Source organism: Heterodontus francisci, chromosome 16, assembly GCF_036365525.1.
Source record: "Heterodontus francisci isolate sHetFra1 chromosome 16, sHetFra1.hap1, whole genome shotgun sequence".
Taxonomy (NCBI): Eukaryota; Metazoa; Chordata; class Chondrichthyes; order Heterodontiformes; family Heterodontidae; genus Heterodontus; species Heterodontus francisci.
Window position 1 is genome coordinate 30427581 of NC_090386.1, and position 7796 is coordinate 30435376.

Below are 7796 nucleotides of genomic sequence, written 5' to 3' on the forward strand. Positions count from 1 at the left end.
GAGTACAAGAGTTGGCAGGTCATGTTACAGTTGTATAAGACTTTGGTTCGGCCACATTTGGAATACTGCGTGCAGTTCTGGTCGCCACATTACCAAAAGGATGTAGATGCTTTGGAGAGGGTGCAGAGGAGGTTCACCAGGATGTTGCCTGGTATGGAGGGCACTAGCTATGAAGAGAGGTTGAGTAGATTAGGATTATTTTCATTAGAAAGACGGAGGTTGAGGGGGTACCTGATTGAGGTGTACAAAATCATGAGAGGTATAGACAGGGTGGATAGCAAGAAGCTTTTTCCCAGAGTGGGGGATTCAATTACTAGGGGTCACGAGTTCAAAGTGAGAGGGGAAAAGTTTAGGGGGGATATGCGTGGAAAGTTCTTCACGCAGAGGGTGGTGGGTGCCTGGAACGCGTTGCCAGCGGAGGTGGTAGACGCGGGCACGATAGCGTCTTTTAAGATGTATCTAGACGATACATGAATGGGCAGGAAGCAAAGAGATACAGACCCTTAGAAAATAGGCGACAGGTTTAGATAGAGGATCTGGATCGGCGCAGGCTTGGAGGGCCGAAGGGCCTGTTCCTGTGCTGTAATTTTCTTTGTTCTTTGTTCTATGGAGAATGAGGTTGAATCCATTTGGGTGGAAATTAGAAACTCTAAGAAGAAAAAGTCACTGATAGGCGTAGTCTATAGGCCACCAAATAATATCACATTGGGGTGGGCAATAAACAAAGAAATAACTAATGCCTGTAAAAATGGTACGGCAATTATCATGGGGGATTTTAATCTGCATGTAGATTGGTTGAACCAGCTCAGTCAGGGTAGCCTTGAGGAGGAGCTCGTTAAGTGTATCCGTGATAGTTTTCCTGAACAGTATGTAATGGAACCGACGAGGGAGCAAGCTATCCTCGATCTAGTCCTGTGTAATGAGACAGGAATAATTAATGACCTCATAGTTAGGGATCCTCTTGGAAGGAGTGATCACAGTATGGTTGAATTTAGAATACAGATGGAGAGTGTGAAGATAAAATCCAATACCAGGGTCCTGCGCCTGAACAAGGGGGACTACAATAGAATGAGGGAGGACTTGGCTAAAGTAGACTGGAAACAAAGATTTTATGGTGGGACAGTTGACGAGCAGTGGAGGACTTTCAAAGCAATTTTTCAAAGTGCTCAGCAAAAATATATTCCAGTGAAAAGGAAGGACTGGAAGAAAAGGGTTAATCTGCCATGGGTGTCTAAGGAAATAAGGGAGGCTATCAAATTGAAAGAGAAGGCATACAAAGTGGCCAAAAACAGCATGAAACTAGAAGATTGCAAAAACTTTAAAGGTCAACAGAAAGCCACAAAAAGAGCTATAAAGAAAAGTAAGATAGAACATGAGAAAAAACTAGCACAGAATATAAAGACAGATAGCAAAAGTTTCTATAAATATATAAAACGAAAAAGAGTGGCTAAAGTAAACGTTGGTCCTTTAGAGGATGAGAAGGGGAATTTAGTTATGGGATATGATGGCCGAGGCATTGAACAGGTATTTTGTATCGGTCTTCACAGTGGAGGACACTAATAACATTCCAGTAATTGACAAAGAGACGAACGTGGGTGAGGACCTGGAAACAATCATTATTACGGAAGAGGTAGTGTTGGGCAAGCTAATGGACCTAAGGATTGATAAGTCTCCTGGCCCTGATGGAATGCATCCCAGGGTACTAAAAGAGATGGCGGGAGAAATAGCAGGTGCACTGGCGGTAATTTTCCAAAATTCACTGGACTCTGGGGTAGTCCCAGCTGATTGGAAAACAGCAGATGTGAAGCCACTGTTTAAAAAGGGAGGCAGGCAAAAGATGGGGAATTATAGACCGGTTAGCTTAACCTCTGTAGTGGGGAAGATGCTTGAGTCTATTATCAAGGAAGAAATAGCAGGGCATCTCGATAGAAATTGTCCCGTTGGGCAGACGCAGCATGGGTTCATGAAGGGCAGGTCATGCTTGACAAATCTTTTGGAATTCTATGAAGACATTACGAGCAAGGTGGACAATGGGGACCCAGTGGATGTGGTGTACCTAGATTTCCAAAAGGCCTTCGACAAGGTGCCGCACAAGAGGCTGCTGCATAAGATAAGGATGCATGGTGTTAGGGGTAAAGTATTAGCATGGATAGGGGATTGGTTGACTAACAGGAAGCAGAGAGTGGGGATAAATGAGTGCTATTCTGGCTGGCAATCAGTCACTAGTGGTGTGCCTCAGGGATCGGTGTTGGGACCGCAATTATTTACAATTTATATAGATGATTTGGAGTTGGGGACCACGTGTAGGGTGTCAAAGTTTGCAGATGACACTAAGATGAGTGGCAGAGCAAAGTGTGCAGATGACTGTGAAACTTTGCAGAGGAACATAGATACATTGAGTGAGTGGGCAAAGGTCTGTCAGATGGAATACAATGTTAATAAATGTGAAGTCATTCATTTCGGTAGGAGTAACAGTAAAAAGGATTATTACTTGAATGGTAAAATGTTGCAGCATGCTGCTATGCAGAGGGACCTGGGTGTCCTTGTGCATGAATCGCAGAAGGTTGGTCTGCAGGTACAGCAAGTAATTAGGAAGGCAAATGGAATTTTGTCCTTCATTGCTAAAGGGACTGAGTTTAAAAGCAGAGAGGTTATGTTGCAGCTGTATAAGGTACTGGTGAGGCTGCACCTGGAGTACTGTGTGCAGTTTTGGTCTCCTTACTTGAGAAAGGATGTACTGGCATTGGAGGGGATGCAGAGGAGGTTCACGAGGTTGATTCCGGAGTTGAGGGGGTTGGCTTATGAGGAGAGACTGAGTAGATTGGGATTATATCCATTGGAATTCAGAAGAATGAGGGGGGATCTTATAGAGACATATAAAATTATGAAGGGAATAGATAAGATACAAGTAGAGATGATGTTTCCACTGGCAGGTGAAGCTAGGACAAGAGGGCATAGCCTCAACATTAGAGAGAGCAGATTTAGGACTGAATTGAGAAGGAACTTCTTCACCCAGAGGGTTGTTAATCTATGGAATTCCTTGCCCAGTGAAGTAGTTGACGCTTCTTCAGTAAACGCCTTTAAAGCTATGGTAGATATCTTTTTGAACAATAAAGGAATTAAGGGATACGGTGAGACAGCGGGTAAGTGGATCTGAGTCCACGAATAGATCAGCCATGATCTTATTGAATGGCAGAGCAGGCTCGAGGGGCCGGACGGCCTGTTCCTGCTCCTAGTTCTTATGTTCTTATAATAGCTTTCTGGAACTCCTTTTGCCTCAGCTTCTGTTTGAATGATTGTGCCACTTTATTTAACTCTGGATCAGCTTGCTGAACCATCATCAGAGAAGAATTATTAAAATTTCCTTTGGTTTATCCAAATCCCCAAAGTAAATTTCAGATATTCCGCTATCTGTCTGTGGTACCAATTTGACCTCTGACAATGGACCTTGTTTAGCCATTACTCGGGTTACCACACATGAAAGAAAAACTTCGGGAACCTTTTTCTGTAACTGTTCCGTCTCTTTAACTTCACTTGGTTTCTATGTGACTATTGGAGAAGCTAATACTTTGCTCCGGCCCAGTCATTCTCCAAGAGTACGTCAAATCTATCTACCTGCAAATTATGAATAGCTCTTACTGTTACCGCTCCAGACATTAAGTCACATTCTAGGTGCACCAGAAGGTTTGTGTATATACTCCCCGCCAATACCATTCACTAAAACTTTAGTATTCAGTGCGCTCTTTGGTGGAAATGTTATGCCTTTCTTCAGCAATAGTTTGGATGGCTCCTGTATCCCTAAGTATAACTATAGGTTTACCTGCCTCACTTGAGGGATAAGGAGTTACTTTTCCTTTTGACAAGAATTCCCTGTAATTCTCAGGTATCTTATTCTCAACCCCTGCACTCACATTGGTGTTTGTATTTGGATTTACAGCTGCAATCAGAGCTACAGCCTGATCTGCTGTACTCTCGGTCAGGACCCCTTTCTCTGCTTCGGCATTGTGTACCCCAATAAGTCCCATGGGTTTACCGTGCAACTTCCAGCATTCTGCACAAGATGTCCAACCTTGTGACGATAACACTTAGGCTTGCAGACCTCATTTCCACCCTTAGCATCTTCCTTTTTGGCCTGAGGAGGAAATCCTGGGGCCTTCCCAGCTGTCCATTCTTGTCTCCAGCTACTGGCCTTCCTTTCACTCTCCCACTTTCTATCCTTCTTGGGTTTGTGGGGATGATGGACAAAAGATGACAGATTTATGCACAAGCTCATAATCATCAGCAATTTCCACTGCTTGTCTGGCTGTTGAAACCTTCTAGCTCTCTGCATGGGTTCTTACTAATGGAGGGAGTGAATTTTTAAATTCTTTCAGAATTAATTCCCTAAGATTCTCATACGTGGCCTTCATCTTTAGTGCCCGTATCTGATGATCAAAATTAATTTGCTTTACTCTCTCAAATTCTATATAATTCTGCCCAGACAATCTCTAGAGGTTCCGAAATTTCAGTTGGTAAGCTCAGGGTCTAATTCATGCGCAGCGAGAATAGCCTTTTTTGCCATCTCATAATCTGGAGGAGCCTCCTCAGAAAGCATGGGATAAACCTTTGGCCATTTCATTTGTTTGGCTATATTTTCAAAAGAAATGAAAAATGCCTCTATATCCCTTTCCTCAAACTTAGGGAGAGCTTAAATAAAATTAAATAGCTTTCCGCTGGGTCCTGGGCTGGGGTCAGATCCATGCTCGCCAGAATCTTCACTGGAGTCAGGACCACCCTGTTGTTTTAGTTCCAACTTTTTAACTTCACCTTCCCTTCCTTTTCTTTCTTGTTCTCTCTGAAATGCTCTCCGTCTTTCCGTTTCCACTTTTTCAAATTCAAGTCTTTTCATTGTCAATTCTTTTACAACTCAAGTTTTTTCAATTCTTTTTCCTTCTCAAGTTTTTTCATTTGTAACTGAATTGTGCTAATTCAACTGCACTACCCTCTAGTTTGCTTTCTTCTATGTTATGCTATTACTTCTGTCATTGACCTGTAATTATTTTTCTCCTCCGATGAAAAACAGTGTGTGCCTTAAGACTCTGTTAAAAACAGTGCACCTTTAAGGGAGCGAACGTTCAGTAATTTCTGAGACACTGTGTGCCACAACTGTATTTCTGTTAACTTGGGCAACAGCAGGAGAGAGAGAGGTCACATAATATTATGTTTCCACTTAACTGTGTGCAAAACTGGCAGAAACTGGCTGAAACAAGTTAGTTTTGAGAGACTTTCCAGCAAGGTGTACTGAAGAGAAAGGAGCTGTTTATTCTCTCTCAGCAGAAATTCTACAAGGAGCTACAAGGCCATGTTAATTCCCGGAGTAAAGAAAAAAAGCCTTCTTTTTCAAGAAACTGTTTGTATTCCTGTGCTCATCATTCAAAGAATTGTTTAATGCTTACTGCAGTCAAAGAGATGAATGCCTATCTACTGAAAGACTACTTTCATCAAATTCACGTGAAGACTTCGAGTAGCATTTAATTATTTTTTGTATTAGAAGACCTCATCCATCAGGAATGTAACGTACAAAGACTTATTTATTTTACTTATTCTTCAGAGATAGCTAATTTTAAAAACTCCACTTTTAAAAACTGGTTAACTACTGTTAATTTTGAGCGTATGTGTGTGAATTGGGGGAGTTAGATTAAAATAAGAAGTTATAAGGTCTTTAGACATACATTTATCTCAATATTTTTTAAGATTTAATTTTTTAAGAAATAGTTAATTTGTTGTTGTCAAAATATACCTGGTTTAGTCTATTTATTCCAGGGGTTACTCGAGTGTTTCATTTGGCTGTTTTCTGATTGGGTGTGAAAGCTTAATAATATGCTGTGATCTGTGGAGTGAGGGGACTGAAATGACAGTGCATTGCTCCCATTGCAGTCATAACATATTTAATTGGAGGTTCATCTGGCATCATAATCAGACTAATTGGGGGGGAGGGGGCTTGCGTTTGGAATCATATTAATTACTCGCCTCTGGGCTAACATATAAATTGGGGTCTTGCGTCTAGCATCATATTAAGCTCTCACATCTGGAATCATATTAATTGGAAACTCGAAGGTTGGGATCCAAATCTAACGCCAATTACAAAAAAAAAGGAACCAGGTTTCTTATGTTTAAAAAGAGCAGCGACAGCGGGAAAGAAGGAGACTGAGTGAGACCAGCGGTATTTAAAAGGTGCAGCAGCAGCGGGAAAGAAGGAGACTGAGTGAGACCGGCAGTGTTTAAAAAGAACAGCGGCAGCGAGAAAGAAGGAGACTGAGTGAGACCAGCGGTGTTTAAAAAGAGCAGTAACAGCGGGAAAGAAGGAGACTGAGTGAGACCAGCGGTGTTTAAAAAGAGCAGCGACAGCGAGAAAGAAGGAGACTGAGTGAGAGCGGCGGTGTTTAAAAAGAGCAGCGACAATGGGAAAGAAGGAGACTGAGTGAGACCAGCGGTGTTTAAAAAGAGCAGCGCAGCACGCCTGAGTTTTGGAAAAAAAAGCCAACAGTGACATCACAGGAGAGCTGCAAGGTGATTGGTTGGTGAATAGCAGCTGTTAGAATATCTTAAAAAATAAGGGGTAAGTTTTTTTGTTGAAAATAAAACCTCTGGTGATAAGGTGAGTACCACTAAAGTGTTTTTTTTAAGGACTTTAGATTGAAGTGGGTAGAACAAGGCCCCTAGTATAATTTATATATTTTTTTAATTTAGGGAGTAACTAATTAATCTAAGGGTAAGTCATGGCAGGAGAGCTCAGCCTCGTGATCTGCTCCTCCTGCGCTATGTGGGAAATCAGGGACGCTTCCAGTGTCCCTGACGACCATGTGTGCAGGAAGTGTATCCAGCTGCAGCTACTGGCTACCCGCATTATGAAGCTGGAGCTGCGGGTGGATTCACTGTGGAGCATCCGTGATGCTGAGGAAGTCGTGGATAGCACTTCTAGTGAGGTGGTCACACCGCAGGTAATGGCTGCACAGGCAGAAAAGAGATGGGTGTCTTCCAGATGGAGTAGTAGGCATAGGCAGGTAGTGCAGGAGTCCCCTAAGGCCATCACGCTCTCAAACAGATATACCGCTTTGGATACAGTTGGGGGGGATGACCTCCCTGGGGAAAGCCAAGTTCGTGGCACCACAGAGGGCTCTGCTGCACAGCAGGGGAGGAAAAGGGTTGGAAGAGCTATAGTGATAGGGGATTCTATCATAAGGGGTGCAGATAGAGCGAGAGCTCTATGTGTGAGAGCGGCGGTGTTTAAAAAGAGCAGCGACAGCGAGAAAGGAGACTGAGTGAGACCAGCCGTGTTTAAAAAGAGCAGTGACAGCGCCCTGAGTTTTGAAAAAAAAGCCAACAGTGACATCACAGGAGAGCGGCAAGGCGATTGGTTGTGTGGCCACAAATGAGACTCCAGGATGGTGTGTTGCCTCCCTGGTGCTAGGGTCAAGGATGTATCGGAGCGGCTGCAGGACATTCTGAAAGGGGAAGGTGAGCAGCCAGAGGTTGTGGTCCATATTGGTACTAACGACATAGGCAGGAAAAGAGATGAGGTCCTCGAAAGTGAATATAGGGAGTTAGGCAGAAGGTTAAAAAGCAGGACCTCTAGGGTTGTAATCTCAGGATTACTCCCTGTGCCATGTGCTAGTGAGGGTAGGAATAGGAGGAGAAGGCAAATGAATGCGTGGCTGAAGAGCTGGTGTAGGCGGGAGGGCTTCAGCTACTTGGATCATTGGGATCTCTTCTGGTGCAGAGGTGACCTGTACAAGAAGGACAGGTTGCATCTAAAC